A 19,516-nucleotide genomic window follows, 5' to 3' on the forward strand; every position below is an offset into this window, starting at 1 on the left:
ATCTCAAAAATATACAAGCAACTCCTGCCGCTCAATTCCAGAAAAAGAAACAACCCAATCAAAAAATGGGCCAAAGAACTAAACAGACATTTCTCCAAAGAAGACATACAGATGGCTAACAAACACATGAAAAGATGCTCAACATCACTCATTATCAGAGAAATGCAAATCAAAACCACAATGAGGTACCATTTCACGCAGTTTGGATTGCAGGTACCATTTCACACATTTCACACATTTGGATTGCAGTCAGAATGGCTGCAATCCAAAAGTCTACAAGCAATAAAAGCTGGAGAGGGTGTGTAGAAAAGGGAACCCTCTTGCACTGTTGGTGGGAATGCAAACTAGTACAGCCACTATGGAGAACAGTGTGGAGATTCCTTAAAAAACTGGAAATAGAACTGCCTTATAACCCAGCAATCCCACTACTGGGCATGCACACTGAGGAAACCAGAATTGAAAGAGACACGTGTACCCCAATGTTCATTGCAATACTGTTTATAATAGCCAGGCCACGGAAGCAACCTAAATGTCCATCAGCAGATGAATGAATAAGAAAGCTGTGGTACATATACACAACGGAGTATTACTCAGCCATTAAAAAGAATACATTTGAATCAGTTCTAATGAGGTGGATGAAACTGGAGCCTATTATACAGAGTGAAGTAAGCCAGAAAGAAAAACACCAATACAGTATACTAACGCATATATATGGAATTTAGAAAGATGGTAATGAAAACCCTGTTTGCGAGACAGCAAAAGAGACACAGATGTATAGAACGGTCTTTTGGACTCTGTGGGAGAGGGAGGTGGGGAATGATTTGGGAGAATGGCATTGAAACATGTATAATATCATATAAGAAACGAATCACCAGTCCAGGTTCGATGCAGGATACAGGAAGCTTGGGGCTGGTGCGCTGGGATGACCCAGAGGGATGGTATGGGGAGGGAGGTGGGAGGGGGGTTCAGGATTGGGAACATGTGTACACCCGTGGCGGATTTATGTTGATGTATGGCAAAACCAATACAATATTGTAATTAGCCTCTAATTAAAATAAATAAATTTAAATTTAAAAAAAAAAAGAAAGAAAATCCAGGGCAGAAAAAAAAAAAAAAAAAAAACGTACTTTTAAAAAGCCCCTGAAGATTTACTAATTTTTGAAAAATTGATATTTATGGTAGTTGGATATTTACAGTATTTTTCTTTTTACTGATTCTGATTTTGTATTTCTGAGTCTTTATACTCTGCTTATGCATTTTTCTCTGGTCTTTGTTAATACCCGAAGTGGGTCATCTAATCCAAAACAGACTTGCTGCTATTTTCAACTATATTCAGTTTGTAGGTTAAATATATGAGATAGAAATAACTGTAGAAAATGTGAATTTCTGAGGCTAGACATTCCAACTAGGTCTTTGTAGCCAGGAATGTGGATTAGTCTGGGCAAGGAATGGTAAACCTGAGTTATTTTAAAGTAATAGGCAATGGATGTGAGTCCTGAATTTATGTTTATCTATTTAATTTATACGAAAGGTTGTGTTAGAAGAAGACTGAACTTGGAAGGTCTTATAGAAAATGTACCCAAGTACAAACAAGTTTGGTGTATGATGTAAGACCAAGCACACCAAAAGTAAGTGATGCAGAAGGAAATGTAGTTCAGCTTCCTCTGTCCTTGTCCAGCTATCAGTCTCTGGTATCAGCCCTTTCAGTTTAGTTGGGAAGGAAATAGGAAATTAGAGTGAATGAACACACACATTTGTTCAAATAAGGAGACTGAAACAGGATGTACATGCTGTGGTTAATAACAGCAAAGCACCCTTGCATTTACAATTCCTGCCCAGACTAACTCACATTCCTATGTGAACAGCCTAGTTGGAATGTCTCCTACCAGTAACCCTGCAGGCAGAAGTGATGGGCACTGACAGAAGAATGGCTTCCACATGCTTGCAATATGGTGAAAGTTTCAGGTTACAGACTGATTTGATTGGCCACCCTCATGATTTGGGAGGGGCACCAAAAAGAGATACTTTTCACAGATCCAGGTCTGTTTTTTAGGGGGAAGAAAAAGGTCAAATAACAAAACTGAAAAGCTGTGGCAATAATAAATCAATGAAGCATATTCAGTAGCGTATGTGAAAATTCCAAACAGTAGTCAATGCAAGAATAAATGACTGAAACAAACAAATGAGCTACAGTGAAAAAAAAAAGTCTTCATCCAAAGTAATTTCTTCCACTTACAAAGAACAACTAACTCTTAGGAAGCATAAAATAATAAGTGACATTTCTATAGTTACATGCTCTTTACCATAAGGAGTATATGCTCCAGTGATGTTTCTCAAATCAAATATATACCAGATAGTAACATAGTGTAATATGCAGCAAACCTGGGGCACTGAGGTCTGTTATTCCATGTCAGATAAACAAGATGGTTTAAGGTATTTAGCCTAACAAAATAGTCTGCATTTCAAATTATGCGTTGCCTCATTTGCTTAGCCACAGAGGACAGCCTGACTAAAATTAGGTTCCTGTTGTAAGGAAAAGCAGACTGTCCTACCTTGGATTGTCTCTGTTCTTGGGGCTCAGGGAGATTAAACAACATACCCTGGATTACATAGTCAGAAATTTGAAGATCTAACATGAAAATCTAGGATTGTTACTCCAAACCCTACATCCTTTCTCCATCTCGCGTATCTCTAAAATTACGATTTAACCGTAATTCAAGCCACTGACCATACTAAAATAAATCATATAGGCTTTAGGACTCTATCACTAATCTTCCAGTTCTCACTAGGACAGTACAGAGACAGACAATAAAATGGACAATTATAATTAACTACACTAATACAGAAACTTTTTTTAAGAAAAGACAAAGATAAAACTCTAAAGAAAACTAATATTTAATGGCTGGCAGAAGAAGAGTAGCTAGTGGAAGCCACTACAGAGAAGCACACAAGAAAGTGCAGAGATGAAGGCATGGCCAGTAAGCACCCTTCTGTGTCCCATTATCTATCTGTACAAGTGGAGAGTATGAAAACTCAGTGGGTATGTCACATCGATGTGTTAATATAGATCCAGTTCCTTACAAAGTGATCCATAATGTATTTTCAATTAAATTATTATTATTCTATGAATTAATGTCCACATGATTTGCACAATTGGAAAATTTGGAGTAATGTTTAGATATTTGTAGCATTTTCATTGAATTATATGTTAGCATATTAAACAACCTATCAATGTATTATTCTAAAAGTATATTTGCATATTAATATGTAGCCAAGACTATCCCTCAAATCTATCTGTATTTGTTCTTAAATAGATCACTGTCCCTGGTGGCTCAGATGGTAAAGAATTGGCCTACAATGCAAGAGACCCAGGTTCGATTCCTGGGATGGGAAAATCCGCTGGAGAAGGGAATGGCAACTCCTTGCAGTATTCTTATCTGGAGAATCCCATGGACAGAGGAGGCTGCTGGGCTATAGTCCATGGGGTCACAAAGACTCTGGCACGACTGAGTGACTCACACATTTTAGACCACTGTTAAGGATTCTAAAAATGAAATTTTCAAGGATTTTTGTTCCATATTTTTAAATTTTCCTTAGTATGACAGAAACCTGAATATTGTGCTTAGTACCAGGATGTTTATCCTATAATAACATTACTGGCATTTTACTCATTTGTCTTTCCAGTACTTCTAGTTTTATACATTTGAGCAGATATACCAGCTTGAGAGTGTGGGCCAGAGGTTCTCTGCCATGAAAGAAGGAGATAGTGGAGACTTGGACTCTAGTCTCATCTATGTTTATAATGCCTAAAATCTTGGGTAATCCTTGGATTGAGGCCCAACATTTACTTAATAAATGAGAGCTAGAAGTAAGGTGCTATGATAGGCATTATAAGAGTTTGAGGGCTGATGAGCCATGGTATTGTCATTTAAAAATCTGACAACATAGCAGGGGAGAGTGAAGTAAGCCAGAAAGAAAAACACCGATACAGTATACTAACGCATATATATGAAATTTAGAAAGATGGTAACAATAACCCTGTATATGAGACAGCAAAAGAGACACAGATGTATAGAACAGTCTTTTGGACTCTGTGGGAGAGGGAGAGGGTGGGATGATTTGGGAGAATGGCATTGAAATATGTATAATATCATATATGAAACGAGTCGCCGGTCCAGGTTCGATGCATGATACTGGATGCTTGGGGCTGGTGCACTGGGACGACCCAGAGGGATGGTGTAGGGAGGGAGGAGGGAGGAGGGTTCAGGATGGGGAACACATGTATACCTGTGGCAGATTCATTTTGATATATGGCAAAACCAATACAATATTGTAGAGTTAAATAAAATTAAAAAAAAGATTAGCATAAAATAACAAAAATATATGTTAAATGTAATAAAAGCTATAGAAGTAAAATGCCAGGAGGGCTATCGAGGGAACTTGGGCTTCCCTGGTGGCTCAGATGCTAGGGAATCTGCCTGCAATGCAGGACATCTGGGTTCTATCCCTGGGTTGGGAAGATCCCCTGGAGGAGGGCATGGCAACCCACTCCAGTATTCTTGCCTGAGAATCCCCATGTTCAGAGGAGCTTGGCCGGCTATAGTCCATGGGGTCGCAAAGAGTCAGACACGACTGAGTGACTAAGCACACATGGCTGCCAGCAGTGGTTACCAGAAAAGGCATGTTACAGTACAAATGGGAACCCTTCTCTTCATTGCTGAAACACAATACCGAAATATTTTTAGTAATTGAATTTTAGACAGTGCTACAGAAAGTAGAATATAATTGTTATTTTTAACTACTAAAACTATGAAATTGTAAGGGTCACCATAAAACGTATTTTTTTTCTTTGAACACTGAATAATGAATGTCAGAAATCATTAGATAGTGTAGATTTCACATGCATTCAAATATATACTCTGCAATATACCTTAGTATTTCACATTTACCAGCCTATAATTTTTGACCTAAGTATATATATTTTCAAATTACAGCTTGTAAAATAACCCTTTACTTATTTAAGACAAAATTATGATACTCCAACTAGCTATATCCTAGATCAAATTTTCTGCCATTTTTGCCACTTGAAAATAAAGCAGCTACCTTTTCAGTACTGAAAGAATACTTTCTTTTAAAGCCATAAAGCTGTATTAATAGAATCCCAAACATTCCATAGTGATGTCTCAACACGCTAAAATGTAAGTTCAGAAAGCCCAATTTGATTCAAACTGTTTACTGTGATTTTCAGCAAGGGACACTGAACAAGGGTCCACAGTTCAGTTCTTGAAGCTGTGGTCTAGGTAAGGAACCACAGGGAGGTGGACTGGCAACTCTCAGAATGCCAGCGAGACAGGGCAAAGGGTTGTTCCTGACATTTTTCAAATGACTTTCTAAACAGAACTCTTCTATTAAAGTTTTTGAAAGGGGGTTTCAGTAGTAACAGAGCAAGATTCAGAAATGGGGAAGTTGCTATTAACATGGTGAAAAACTGCATTTTGGTGGATAGAATCAAGTGAGAAGGAAAAAAAGGAAAAGGAGACAGAAAGAAAAGAAAAGCATGGGCTAACTGACAAAAAATGGCAATGGTATTTTTTCTCAAAGTATCTTATTTGATGTTTATACAAAAATGCAAACGGCACCCCATGAATATAGTGGGTTTTCTAAGACAGAGAAAGAAAACTATGTCAATAACCCAAACATTGAATTTCACCTGTGTAACCAGAACAGGGCAGCCACATTTAACAAGACAGAACAGGCAAACATTAGGTTAGCACAACAGTCCCTGGAAAAGATGTTCCTTTAATATTCGCTCAATCATACTTCCTTTGCATAGATTGGCAAAAAGTCTTGATTGCAAATTTGGTAAGACTTTAATTCTGTTTTCAGTGGAAGTTTGGATTTAAATAACTTTCTTGCAGATATGACTGGTTCTTTGATAAACTACGGGCACTCATTCAGAACTAAGTTCTGCCTCTCTATCAGAAATGATTTATCTATCTCACTCACCACAAGGGAAGTTCCTTTAGAGAAGACCCTTCCTTACTTTATCTACTTCTGATACCGTGATGCTTACCACAATATCTAATACATAGTAAGAGCTCATTAAGTTGGCTGAATGGAATTGAAATGTCCATAGTGGAGCAGAACCACCTCCATTCAACAGCCACCAGTCACAAGCATGGGAACCAACTCCCTGTCTGAAATGCAGAAGGATTGTAGCTTCAACACAGCCCTTTTGGGGCACTTTCTGAATAATGTCTTTCTTCACCATCCTATCACAAGTTATGAAGTTCAGCTGGAAAAAAATTACAAATGAAGCACCTTTCCTGCTAATTCAACCATGGGAATTCAAACATGGCAATTGAGTTTTGAAAAGCAAAGGCTATTTCATCCACCTGACTGACACAGCATTATCAGTTGACAGACTCATTACCACACAGTTATCAACTTACTCAAGCAAATGAAAATTTCATGAATACCTAGCAGTCGTGGCAGATGTTAGCAGAGGCTGGCAGAGAGTTTTAAAACATATTATGTACAAGTTTCTCATTTCTTATTACAAATTGTTTTCACTTTACTGATACGAACTGCAGAAATTCTCATGCTTTTATCCCGTTGTTTAGATCAGTACTCACTGCAAAACAATTCATTGCATTCAGTCCTTGCCAATTTTGATAAGGTGCAAATATTTTTTGGATAGGTATAATGAAGCAGAATGAAAATTTTTATACAATTTTTGTCTATAAATGCAATTACTAAAACAGGTCAAAAGTGAATTTAGAATAATATCATAAAGGCTATCATAATAATATCATAAAGGATATCATTATCCTACACTAAATCACTGTATTTTTAATTTTAGTTTCTTTGCCAAATTTTAATTTCTTTGCCACCTAAGCTACAAGGGAAGTTCGAAATTTTTAATAGTAAACCTGATTATTGAGATCTCCACTGTAAGGAAGAGTGGATATTATTTTTGTCATTTTAAAATAAACATATAAAAAATGTTTAGTCAAATCTAATCGACAAAGAAGTGTGTTGTTTTCTATATTATTTTGCTTTTCCATTCTTTTGATTTAAGTATTTGCACTATCTTTGAGACAGACAGGGTTGAAGGGTTGAGGATGAAGCAAAGGAACCAGGGTTTGAGTACATTTCAACAGTCATGTAATAAACACTCTGAGCACCTAAAGTGGGTCAAGCACAGTGGACATAACTTTAATTGAACTCATCATTTCCAGTTTAAAATGAGTAAGACAAGCATCTGTCAAAATTTTTACATCCAGACTTTCATATTGCCTCTCATAGACCAGTGCAATTAAGATCAAGAGGATGCTATGTCTTCGTATGGGATAGAACATTTCTACAGTTGATAGCTTTTAGTGACCAGCAATCCTATACAAAGGTTTCCCAGGTGGTGCTAGTGGTTAAGAATCCTCTTGCCAATGCAAGAGACACAGGAGTCATGGGTTCCATCCCTGGTTCAGGAAGATCCCCTGAAGGAGGGCATGGCAACTCACACCAGTATTCTTGCATGAAGAATCCCATGGACAGAGGAGCTTGGCAGGCTACAGTCCATAGGGTCACAAAGAATCAGACACAACTGAAGTGATTTAGCACACAGGCACTCAATCCTATACAAAGAAGGGCCTCATAAACTAAAACTAAGGTTGTCATATTGGGTCCTTAAATCTAATAGTGATTCTATTAAAGAAAGAAAACACTGCCTTTTAAAAAAAGATTTAAGTTTCTAAAAGTATATGTTTCTATTCATTGAACAGAAACTAAACCACTGACGTACTAATAATATGCATTTTGTCTTCAAAAACATTGATAATCAAGTAGTCCTGACCTTAGCTCTGCTATAATTGGTATTTATGGCATTTTTACATGTTCACTTCTAATTTTATAGCAATTTATTACATAATTAGAGGCAAGCCATAATGATCATTTTTATATTTCCTAGATTAATGAGCTCTTTATTTTTCTCCCCCACTGTGGCAATTAGAGTAGATAATAAATGTTTCCCCCTCCTGCACTCCATGGTCTGGTGTTCACGCCTCTGTGTGATTCTGTTTCCTTTAATGTGGGCAGAACCTGAGACTGCTTCTAACCAATTGAACCAGCAAAGCCTATGGAATGTCACTCCTATAATTACATTACAATATATAAGACTGCCTTGATAGCAGACACTGGGGACTCTCCTTGCTTCCTTAATGAAGTATGGGACCATGATTCCAATGCTCACAGTGCAAGAAACTGTGGGCGGTCTCTTGAAACTGCAGGAGACCACGAGTTGCTAAGGAAGCCTTCCCAGCTGACAGCCAGGAAAAGTTGGGTCAGATACACAGCCATGGGAAATGAATTATAAAAGCTACCCGAATGAGTTTGGAAGTGGTTTCTTCCCATGAATCTTCCAAATGAAACTGTGTGAAATTCCTAAGAAGAGGACCCAGTGAAGCTGTGCCTGGGCTACTGACCCACAGAAGTTTTAGTTAATAAATGTGTGTGGTTTTAAGCAGCTAAGTGTGTGGCAATTCGATATTCAGTGATAGATAAGGAATACACCAACTGTTCTGCAATTCTTGAGGTCTAAGTAAGTATAGCAATTTCTATAGCTAAGGAATTCATTTTTGTGTTTGATAAATATTACTTTGTGCCAGATGTTCTTCTAGTTACTAGGGACATGGTGATAAACAGAAGAGCACAATTCATATGCTTTAATGGAGGACATTTTTGATACTTAAAAATTATGGAATAATGTAATTATAATTGTGTTAAGTGAATAACAAATGATCAAATGTGTTCATGGGAATTGAGCAAAACCTCTTCCATGGTGTGCTAGTAGACAGTTAACAACAGGCTCTTGGCAAGGGGAAAGGAGACAGTCCTGAAGTGCAGCATTTGATTATTTCTATGCTATAACTACTCTATGCTATAACTATCACAACTGTTGTCAATTTTAAGATACTAATGTGATATCATTGAACATGAAGTTGAGAATAAATGGACATAATCAATTTTTGCAAACTGGTATCGGCAACCCCCCATGAACCATAGAGTGCATGTGTGCTAGTCACTTCAGTTGTGTCCGACTCTGTGACCCCATGGACTGTAGCCAACCAGGCTTCTCTGTCTTGGGTTTTCCAGACAAGAGTACTGGAAAGGGTTTCCATGCACTCCTCCAGGGGATCTTTCTGACCCAAGGATCAAACCCGTGGCTCCTGCATTGCAGGCAGATTTTCTACCACTGAGCCACTGAAGCCTTGCACACAACATTAGGATTCCCTAAGACAGTAACAGTTAAACTGAGTGGTGAAGAATAAGCCTGACTTAATAAACAATGACGGGAATAAAAAATGATCTAGAAGAGCTTGTCAGTGGTACTGAACCGGGATGAGTTTCTTTGAAGAATTTAAAGAAGAATGTGACTGGAGCTTAGAGGTTAAAGAACCAGAAATTGAAAAGGGGAGAAGAAACAATCAAGAAGGGGTCAGACTGTTCAGACTGCCAGACATTATTCTAGTTTCTGGGGATATGAGAATAAACCAGAGACACGAAGTCTATCTTATAGCACTCACAGGGACCTTTATGTTAAGAATTTTAGAGTTTGGCTTAAAGCAAAAGGAAGCCATTGAATTATTATTGGCAGAAAATAACAATTTGTATTCTTAAAAGATAACTGCTTTTTGGATGAATTCATTTTAAAAAGCACATGAATGTGTGTGGAGAAACCAATTCAAACAATATTACTCACCCATGTGTCAATTCTTTATTCTATAAAATAAAAATAATAGTACTTTTCTCATGGTTGTTTTGAGATTAATGCATATAAATTGTCTACAAAGGTGGTCAGATCACAGTTAGAACTCAGAACATTTTAAGAACTTTTTTTCACTTTCTGCTTTTCTTCTTTTATTTATTTTTTCTTATTGCGTATAAAATACAGGGAGAGCTCTGTGACAAAGATGCAAATTTGAAAGTGGTCATCAAATGTTTGAAGTCATGGAAGACAATATTGCAGATAGGTGAGTGAGAAGAGAAAGAGGGCCCAGTTCAAAGCCAAGAAGAGCTCCAAAATTTAAAGACAAACTAGAAGCAAAAGTTGGCAGAAAACTTTCATCATAAATTATGGAAATGACAGATTCTGTCTGCAGAATTATGTTGAACTCACATTTGCATTAGGAGTCTCATTTCTAAGGTCATCTTTATTAGAAGTGTAGAAAAACTGGATAGAGTTCAAAGAAAAGTAATAAAAATGATTAACAACTTAAGGTTGAGGGATTTATAAAGAAAGATTAAAAATCAGAATGGCTTCTAACAAAGGCTGTGGGGGAATGGCTATAATTAATCTCTTAGAATTTTAAGAGTAGTAAACATGGAGGAAAGAAAATAATTGCTTTCTTTAGATTAAGAAAAAAAGGGAAAAAAAAAAAAAAAGTCTATTTGTCCAAATATTAGAAGAGGAAACTGTGACATTAAGAACACTAATTTTGTAGAAAAGAATGTCAAGGAAACTGAAATATTACATTTTGAGACATTAAAAAACAAAATTGGAAAAATAGAATTTAAATTGAATTCTGTAGAATTTTTCTATGTGAGTAAAAAAGTCCCATATATAATGAAAAAAAACTTTGTTGTCTTTACTTCCAGATAAAACAGAACCTCCATGACGGTAGAGAAATAAGTCTTTTCCATCATTATGACCAGTATCTGGAACAGTGCTTAACCTAAAGAAGGTGGTTAATGTCTGCTGCTGCTGCTGCTGCTGCTAAGTCGCTTCAGTCGTGTCCGACTCTGTGCGACCCCATAGATGGCAGCCCACCAGGCTCCCCCGTCCCTGGGATGTATATGTGCACTAAAAAAGAAGTATCTTCAAGATTAAAATTTAAGATTGTTTAATAGAGTTGAGGATGAATTAATGATTGATCTATGGGTAGTAAACAGAACCAAACTGAGTCAAATTCAGTTCTGGGTGATAATACTCCCAAACTTCAACTCATTATTTTAGGAAGCTTGCTGTAGAAAACAAATTAGATTACATTTTAAACTATTTTAAATTCATGTCCTAATATAAATGTACTAATGTTCTCAAATATTAATTTCCCACATGCTAATAAAATGTTATCAAAATATCTTACAGAAATTTAGTCATAGTAAAGAGAAAAATGCAATTAAATATTACAAAATAATTTCTTATTTTAAAATATGACCTATATAAAAGTCTGATATACTATTTTTATATTATACTGTTGTATTGTAACATCTATATTATCCTCAGATATGATTATAGAGCATTATCTGGAAGACAAAAATGTACTATAAAATATTTTCTGTTTATTTTTATTGTTCTTCAATGCATAAACGCTATTTGCCAAAATTAACCTAGATTCAGACTTTCAAATCTTTCATGATTTTATATAACTGATCAACTGTATCTCCAATTCAACTATACCATGTCAACACTTTTACTGTTTGGTTATCTTTGATGGTAGAAAGAAAGTGAAGTCACTCAGTCATGTCCAATTCTTTGTGATCCCATGGACTGTAGCCTGCCAGTCTCGCCCATCCATGGTATTTTCCAGGCAAGAATAATGGAGTGAGTTGCCATTTCCTTCTCCAGGGGATTTTCCTGACCCAGGGATCGAACTCTGGTCTCCTGTATTTCAGGCAGACTCTTTACTGTCTGAGCTACCAGGGAAGCCCAATGGTAGAAATTAATAAATAACAAAAATTGACTTTAGTCTCAACAAATTAGCTATTTTTCTAATTGCTAATTTTCAATGTTGTCATTGCAATGAAATAAGATGTCTAAAATTAAACTTTTCAAAGTTTTTGTAAGATCAATATGCTTAAAATCATTTGTAGGGAATGGATTTCATTAGATTGCAGCTTTTTATAATATCAAAAATTATATAGAAAGCAAAAATCTTGTGGTTATTTTAGTAGCAATGTAGTAATTAAAAGACTAAAACCATACTCATAACAATGATATTAATGAAGATTCTGTAGAAGGAATAGTAGGTTAACCTGTGCCAAGTTTTTTCTTGATAACCAGAAATAATTATGATAGCATCTTTTATGAATTCATTACTAAAAATATCTTATAAATTTGGAAGTATGAATCATTTTCTATTTATACACTGAATTATGTACTAATCTCACAGATGCCAGAAGCAGAATTAGTAAGACAATGATAAAGTAGAAGAACTATTAACCCTGATTTTAGGAAAGTTCTGTCACTAACTAGATGTGTCACTAATTTGCAAAGCAGAGTAACAGAGAAAAAGCAAGTCAATGAAACAATGGCCCCAAAAGTGTACAATGGGATTCACCATGGATGTGTGATCCAGGACAGGATTGCCTACACACAGGGTGAAGACATGTACTTAGCAGAGACCTGATATGGGGCTACAAATTAGGAGATAATATTAAGAGATCATGAAGTGCTGGGAGATGTTGCAATATTGTCCTGACAGCCTGAAGACATGTTGTTAAGTACACGGGCATTCAGTCAATATATTTTCAGTTTCCTTTATTTTCTGTGAACTTTGTTGAAGTTCAGTCTCTTCTCAGTGGAGCAGCCAGAGTGATTCTTTCACAAGTCAGCCAAATTATATCACTTCTCTATATCCTTCTAATTAATGTGAAAATCAAAGTCTATACAATGGCTATGTTACACTAGTTTATCTGACTTGTGTTACATCTCTTACTTTGTCTGCTCCTGTTACCTTCCCCAACTCTGCTTCAGCCAAAATTGACCAACATGCTAGCCAACACACTAGAAATGGTCCAGCCATAGCATGTGTGTTGTTGTTCCCTCCTGGAATAGTTTGTCCACATACCTACAGCTTGCACCCTCATCTACTTCAGGTCCTAGATCATATATTACCTTTTGGTTGATTCTTTCCTTAACAACCACAGTTGTTATTTCAAATTTTCAAAATTTCCCCTCTGTCACCCTTTTCTCCATAGCACTGTATATTTTAAACTTGTTTTTTGTTTCTTTTTTCTTAGAAAAAAGGTTCTATGAGGGCAGATATTTCAATTTGTTTTGCTTACTGATGTATTTTTAGTACCTATAATAGTGCCTGTCACATTGTAGGAACTGAATAAACATCTGTTGAATGAATGAGTATTTGTATGGGAACAACTGATATTTAAAGTAAAAATTGTAGTAGCAGTTATAGATTGGCTCCTAAATGGGACCCCTTTCTATTTTAAAGTGCCATTAAATACAGAAATAACTATTTTCAATAATTTGATCTTTGGATTATTGTTTATTACCTAAATTATCTTGTTTAATATATGAATATTAATATTGATTGTAAAGAATTTGGAAAATATCAGGAAAGGTGAAGGCAAATTGTGTTACCTATAGTATGTATCATTCACCTTTTGGTTTATTTTATTCTAATATTGTACAACAACTTTACATATAGTTATGTGTCCTGCTTTTTACATTGATATTTAAGTTATGGGTGATACCCACATTTAAAAAATGAATAATTGATTTTTGAAAATATTTAATAAATATTTGAATTTTATAAGCATATTTTAATGGCTTCAAATTATCCAGTAATAAATGAGCATACTTTAAATTATTTCTTAAGGACCCACCTTTTTCCATTTTTCATTTTGATAATAATGCCATTTATTGAAATTAAAGTTATATTAAGAAACCTTGTAATTCTGTTGTCATGGAATAAAAGAATGGAATGATTGTATGTCACTTCAAAATAACAGTGCATAGAAAATTTGTTTTTCTAAACTGAAATGGACCACCACACACACACACACACACACAAGAAATGACCCTTTGTTTTGCTAAACACAAGGTGTGGTTGCTATATTTTTATAACCAAGAAACCATCTAGAAAAGATTCAGACAGGTCAGTCCAATAGTAGTTAGAAAAATGGAGACTGACCTTAAAAGAATTGAACTTTAAAGGGAACTAAACTCCTAGGATGTTAAAAATATAAGAAACACTAAAACAAAATTTCAGCTGATTTGTAAGGAAACAATCAAGCCGCAGACAACTTTAGTGGTCTATAACTTACTACATTGAGAGATTAAGTTAGTTATGAAAAAGATGGTACACAAAAAAAGCATTCTACTATGTAGTATTTTATTTTCTCTTTGCAAATATTTTTTCTTCAGAGGAGTGAAATATTCATCCATGGCTATACCCTGAGTACCTAGAAGAGTCCTGGCATATTGGGGGTGATCAGTAAATAATTTTGGACTGACTGATTCTATGCATGTGATAAATATATCAATATAGGTCTATACATAATGTATACTAATGAATTATTCAGCTCCCAGATAAAGCATCTGCAAGTCTTTCCAGAAAGATAATATGAGATATTACAGAAACTAAAATGATTTTATTTTCTTGGTAATAAACTCTGTAAATAATGGCAAATTTCTATATAAAAACAGGCAAGGAAAGTCTGAGAATCAAAATATTGATCTATACAGTTTAAAGAGAGATTTACCCCGCTTTCATCTATTTGCTTCTTTCAGTATAGTTACAGATAGCTACTAAAATAATTTCAGATTGTTTTGGAAAGAGTCAGGAAATTTGATTTAGATTTGTTATCTGCTTTGCTATCAATAATTACAAAAAGTGAAGGTGTTAGTCACTCAGCCATGTCCAGCTTTTTGTGATCGCGTGGACGTAGCCCAGGAGGCTACAGGCTCCTCTATTCATGGAATTCTCCAGGTAAAAATACTAGAGTGGTTAGACATTCCCTTCTCCAGGGGATCTTCCCAACCCAAAGATCAAACCCAGGTCTCCTACCCTGTGGATTTTTTTACCATCTGAGTCACCAGGGAAGCCCATAAATAAGTTACTTAGTGTTAATGAGGCTTGAACTGAGGTCAATTGCAAAGCACAACGTAAGGCACTCAATTGCTCTGTAAGCTTCAACTACATAAATGGCATTTGAGTGCAATACAAACCTCATTAACACTAAGTAACTTATTGATGGGCTTCCTTGGTGGCTCAGATAGTAAAGAATTCACCTGCAATACCTGAGACCTGGGTTCAAACCTTAGGTCATGAAAATCCCTGGAGAAGGGAATGACTACATCAGATATGCAGATAACACCACCCTTATGGCAGAAATCAAAGAGGAACTGAAGACCCTCTTCATAAAGATGAAAGAGGAGAATGAAAAAGCTGGCTGAAAAATCAACATTTCTAAGATCATGGCATCTGGTCCCATCATTTCAGTTCAGTTCAGTTCAGTCGCTCAGTCGTGTCCAACTTTTTGCAACCCCATGGAATGTAGCACATCAGGCTTCCCTGTCCATTGCCAGCTCCCAGAGCTTATTCAAACTCATGTCCATCGAGTCTGTGATGCCATCCAACCATTTCATTCTCTGTCTTCCCCTTTTCCTCCTGCCTTCCATTTTTCCCAGCATCTTTTCTAATGAGTCAGCTCTTCCCATCAGGTGGCCAAAGTACTGAAGTTTCACCTTCAACATGAGTCCTTCCAATGAATATTCAGGATTGATTTCCTTTAGGATTGACTGGTTTGATCTCTTTTCAGTCAAAGGGACTCTCAAAAGTCTTCTCCAACACTACAGTTCAAAAGCATCAATTCTTCAGTGCTCAGCTTCCTTTATGGTCCAGCTCTCACATCCATATATGAATACTGGAAAAACCATAGCTTTGACTAGATGGACCTTTGTTGACAAAGTCATGTCTCTGCTGTTCAGGTTTGTCATAGTTTTTCTTTCAAGGAGCAAGCATCTTTTAATTTCATGGCTGCAGTCACCATCTGCAGTGATTTTGGAGCCCCTCACCGAAAAGTAAATAAATAAATAAAGTCTCTCACTGCTTCCATTGTTTCCCCATTTATTTGCCATGAAGTGATAGGACTGGATACCATGATGTTAGTTTTTTGAATGTTGAGTTTTAAGCCAGCTTTTTCACTGTCCTCTTTCACTTTCATCAAGAGGCTCTTTAGTCCCTCTTCACTTTCTGCCATAAGGGTGGTTTCATCTGCATAGCTGAGGTTATTGATATTTCTCCCGGCAATCTTGATTCCAGCTTGTGCTTCATCCAGTCTAGCATTTCACATGATATACTCTGCATATCAGTTAAATAAGCAGGGTGACAATATGCAGCTTTGGCATACTCCTTTCCCAATTTGGAACCAGTCCACAGTTGCATGTCTGGTTCTAATTATTGCTTTTTGATCTGCATACATATTTATCAGGAAGCAGCTAAGGTGGTCTGGTATTCCCATCTCTTTAAAATCTTTCCACAATTTGTTGTGATCCATACAGTCAAAGGCTTTGGCATGGTCAATAAAGCAGTCCCATCACTTCCTGGCAAATAGATGGGGAAACAATGGAAACAGTGACTATTTTCTTGGGCTCCAAAATCACTGCAGATGGTGACTGCAGCCATGAAATTAAAGAAGCTTGTTCCTTGAAAGAAAAGCTATGACCAACCTAGACAGCATATTAAAAAGCAGAGACATTACTTTAAGGCTCCATAGAGCCAAAACTATGGTTTTCTAGTAGTCATGTATGGATGTGAGACTTGGACCACAAAGAAGTCTTAGCACTGGATGAAGAATGATGCTTTTGAACTGTAGTGTTCGAGAAGACTCTTGAGAGTCCCTTGGATTCCAAGGAGATCAAACCAGTCAATTATCAATCTTGAATATTCATTGGAAGGACTAATGCTGAAGCTGAAGCTCCAATACTTAGGCCACCCAATGCGAAGAGCCTTGTCATTAGACAAAACCTGATGCTGGGGAAGATTGAAGGCAGGAGGAGAAGGGAATGACAGAAGATGAGATAGTTCGATGGCATCATCAACTGAATGAGCATGAGTTTAACCAAACTCTAGGAGACTGTGAAGGACAGGGAAGCCTGGCATGCTGTAGTCCATGGGGTTGCAAAGTCAGACACAACTGAGTAACTGAGCAACAATGTTGTTTTTTAAAAATAACTCAATAGATTAAAATGTATTTCCCATGTTGAACAACCCTTAAAGCTTTCAAGATAATTGTAAATTCACTATAATTTGCTGTTAATTTGTTTTAGCAAGTTCCTCCTTTTTTGTCACTAGACTGTTACAGTTTAAATGTCTCTCATTTTATGTCTTTCTATAAAATGCTTTAAACATTTTGGAACAAACTGAGTATGAAAAAATCAATATTCATTTAATAAAATTTTTTTAGCACTTTCTCAGTGTAAGACCTTGGGCTAGTTTTAAAAATTTCAACAAAAATCATAAAATAAATAAATATATACCCTATAAATCAAACCAAAATGATTCCAAGCTAACAGGAATCATAAAATTAGTATCATATATTATCATCCTTCTGACATTAATTAAATTACTCTGAATGGCATTGTTTTAATTCAGACCTCAATGATTCACATAAAGAGTAAATGGTAGCATATGATAAAATTCACTAAAACTATTTTTAAGAGATCATTAAGAGGTTACTTTTAATAAGATCACTTTTAAAAGGAGACCTACAAAGGCCAAAATCCATAGTTATGTCATTATTATAACTGAGCAGGAGATTTGGTTTCATCTTTTACTATTTATGGGAAAAGTATAAAAGATAAATATGTGAAAGGAAATGAGTTTGGATGATTTAAGACGTGGAAAAGGATCAAAGGATAATGAAACATTTATATTTAGAACAAATTTAAAACTATTTTAATTCACATTATCCTATTTATAATTCATACCAAGTTCCGTATTGTTGTTTCTATTTTATAGGAGGACACTGAGGCTCAGAGAAGTTAAGTGACAACAACATCATTCAATTGTAAGCAGCATGATTGAGACTGAAAAAAAAAATTAGTTTTAAACTTCAAGCTCAGTTCTCTTTTCTCTACCAGATAGGATCCAGTATCCCTATTTCAAATAATGTTGTTTAAAACAGACAAAAATTAGTTGCTGTCTATTCAGATTTTATTTTCATAAACATTTTACCTATGTTTAGCAAAGACACAAAAAGTGACTCTCTTATCTTAGAACTATGGGATATAGACTCAAACAAGGATTAGTTATAGGGGCCCAAGGCACTAGGACAGCTGGTAAAATCTTCCTGGTCCCTCCCTATAGTTTTCAGAAGAGACAACCACACTTTCTTCCCAACCCTGAAACACTTCAATGTCTGGAAAGACTGAATTGCTCTGGAAAGAGGACCTCATGCCTGAGATTTTGTCTTTGGGATGGGAACTTGTACTCCCCTTATTCTAAAAAAGAAAGCTGTTATAATCTCACAGAAGATAGAGGACCAAACAGTCATTTGGGACTGCTAGATAGCACTTTCTACTAAGGACTTTCTATTGATGGCCCTTAAAGATTATTTTGTTGGTCTAGGAAATGGATAAGTGGTTTGCTATACACATAGGTGGCTCAGCTGTAAAGAATACATCTGCCAAGCAGGGTTCGATCCCTAGACCAGGAAGATCCCCTGAAGGAGGAAATGGCAACCTACTCCAGTATTCTTACCTGGGAAACCCCATGGACAGAGGAGCCTAGCAGGCTACCAATCCATGGGGTATCAAAAGAGTTTGATGCAATTTAGCAACTAAAGAACAACAATAGGTGAGTGAAGAGAAGTAGAAGATACACATACATATATAGTCATATATTTAAGAATATGTGTATGGGTTTTTTTTTGTTGTTGTTTTTTAGAAAAGGGAGCATATGCCCTTTTTAGGAAGAAGAAAGCACAGATTTAGCTTCAAGATATCTGTTTGTTTATATGTGTATATATATATATATATGTGTGTGTGTATGTATGTATATATAGTTGGTATTCTTGAATTTTCTTGCCTTTCCCTCTGAGAAGACAAAGCAGCATTGAAGTGCCCTCCTTATCAATGCTTTCACTGTGGTCTAGAGAAGAATCCTGAGTGCTGATGTCTCCAGGGTGTATGTCTTTAATGCTAATTGCCACTAGGGCTTCACTGGGCTGCCCACGTGGTGCTAGTGGTAAAGAACCGGCATGATATTGCAGGTGGATGTAAGAGACGCAGGTTTGATCCCTGGGTCGGGAAGATCCCTGGGGTAGGAAATGGCAACCCACTCCAGTATTCTTGCCTGGAAAAATTCCATGGACAGGGGAGCCTGGCAGGCTGTGGTCCACAGGGCCGCACAGAGTCGGACATGACTGAAGCAACTTATACACATATGGTCTCATTACAGCTGGTTTGAAAGGGAAATTATTTAAAAATAATTCCCTGAGTAAGCAAAAGCCGATTCTATTACAAGTAGCAAACTTTAGAGTTGACCTGACTCCTATTATTAGCCCGGTGTAGTGGGCCCAGCTGTGGGGCCAGCTGCAGCTACAGGGAGCTGGCTGACCACAAATACGGGAGCCTGAGCGGCACAGCCAGTTTAGGCTGAGCACATAGAGTTGAACTGAAACACGTTTTTGCTTACCTTGGCTGAGCGCTAGGTAAGCACGGTATGAAAACCCAAAAGAAAGCTTTCTGCTCTGACAAGCCTTTGTCTGTGCCTGT

Source organism: Bos grunniens, chromosome 3 (genome assembly GCF_055505025.1).
Source record: "Bos grunniens cultivar Pamir isolate PY7600 chromosome 3, Bosgru_T2T1.0, whole genome shotgun sequence".
NCBI lineage: Eukaryota > Metazoa > Chordata > Mammalia > Artiodactyla > Bovidae > Bos > Bos grunniens.